Here is a 2,193-nt window from a genome sequence, read left to right on the forward strand (position 1 = left end):
TCATGACATCAGATTTTAAAGAATGACTAGTGGTGTTACAAATGTGATCAAATGTGAGTTTTGTACTGAGAGATTTAAAAATGCACACTTTAGTTATGAAAATAGTACCAAACCAATTAAAAAAAACTGCAAGAATGGCTGAAGGAATAGTGGCATCTCTCAGGTCTTGTGTCAGGATTTTGTTCCCTTGTTTCTTAAGGACGTGCTTTTCATTACTGATATTTTCATTAGCTGGTGATATGTTTTTAGGCCTGCATGTTCTTCTTTTGTCCTCCACCTGTGGATTGTCCTCAGTTGTTGTTTTTTTTTAAGGACAAAGTGCACACGCCATGTTTCGAATAAAATCTCTTTGGGAATCCCCTTATTCGTGGAAAAAATAGTCATTTTTCTGCATGTCAAATTGTGTCTTAAATTTGGCATTTTTGCCCCATAGATAGAGGCCGCTGGTAACAATAAATAAATGCAGAAATATTAAAACAAAATAAATAAAATAGATTATTTGCTCCATTAAGGTAGGTGCCTTTTTATGCTTGAATGATGTTAAGTGGCTTAACAAGCAAACAAAAACAAAAAAATCCCCAAGATATTGCTTAGACAGTGGTCAGATACAACAACTGAAAATATATGAAAAAGCATTCGATGTCCAGAAAAACACAAACGCCTCCATAAAGCCTGAACACTACAGAAAGTCACTGGAGGCGAAGCATAAAGCCACGAGGAATGGCTCAAGACTTTTTAGAAGTTAATTTTTACACTCAGGTGTAATGATCATTATCAACATCACCAAGAAAAAAATCTACTTTTTCTAGTTTTCTACTGAATAACAAACATGGATGCCCTCACGGCATCTCGCTTCCACACACTGTTATGTTTTTGCTGTTCTTTAAACTTGTTTGTTTCATGTGTTTGGCCTTAAACATTTTATACATTAACAGATGTATTTCTGACCCTGATCTACTGTAATTGTTTCCAACATGTCATGCTGGTGAGACCCACTTTTTTTCTTCTTTAAAAAAAAATCTTTCCTGGGCGTACTTATTAACTATCGAAATACAAATAGTGAAATCATCGAGCTGAACGACTGTTTCAGTGCGACCTGCGTGTTCTCACATGACGCAGAGTGAGTGAAGTTGGCGTTAACTGCGCTTTTAGCTTGGTGTAGCTCTCTGTGCACTGCATTTATGGTCACCCTGATCCTCATAATGGGCTAAAGAGTGTGGAGATAACACTGGGATGATCGGATCACGGGGATCCAGAGGAGATTAAGTAGCTTTTCAAAAGCAATGATACTTCCGTTTCAAATCAAAGAAAGGGCGATTAGTGGAGGCCCGGGGATCAGCCCTGGTTTCTATGGCAGTCGGGAAAGAAACTCGCTCTTTAAGATACACCATTTGCAGCATGAGGATATAAAATATAGATATAGAAAGGAATTAGGTGTTCAAGTTGTGAAACCAAATACAAGTAAACGCACAGTTTGGGTCTCCGAGTGCGCTCGAGCATTAATGTGTGCAGGATTTAAGCCACGTGAACCCGCCCCATAAATAATGAGCCCGTGAAACCTAGGATGGAAACTGACTGGTCTGAAATGCTGCCCTTCTAGCAGAGAAATGGAGCATTCAGCTCTAATATGGTGACTCCTCGTGTGTGCCAGTGACAAAGGAGGCTGGGGTGTCGGACCTGACAGGTTTGGGAACGTGGAGCGAGGTCGACAAGTGGTTTGATTTTGAAAGAGTTTGTGTGAAGTCCAAACACCCAACCAACTGTCCCGAAGGAGAAACTGGCACACACTTAACGCTTGGGTGTCATAATCATCATCTTCACACGTCATCACGTCAGCACACCAACTTGCCCTTCTCCCATTTGGCCCATATCTACAACTGTGCGCTCACGAAGTTGCTTAAATCTAGTTTTTAACGATTATCTTGTGTGCGTAAAGCTGCAAACGCAGACAACACACGAGGCTATCTTCAACTTGCGCCCTGCTCCTTCATCTTAACTTGGTCTTTAAAGAAGAGGAAGGACAAAAATCACTTCATGCAACGTGCTGATGTCTCACACGTCACAAAAGTCCTTGTAGCTGCTCATTTTCTCACTTTGTCCCTGTTCCCACGAGAATGGGATGTTTCCCATGATCTCACTTCACCAAGTGCACCTTCTTGGTGTTGCAACCAAACCTCTTTCCTTATTAAAAAA

The sequence above is a fragment of the Pundamilia nyererei genome, unplaced genomic scaffold (assembly GCF_000239375.1).
Source record: "Pundamilia nyererei isolate P.nyererei 1_Seehausen unplaced genomic scaffold, PunNye1.0 scaffold00001, whole genome shotgun sequence".
NCBI classification, from domain to species: Eukaryota; Metazoa; Chordata; class Actinopteri; order Cichliformes; family Cichlidae; genus Pundamilia; species Pundamilia nyererei.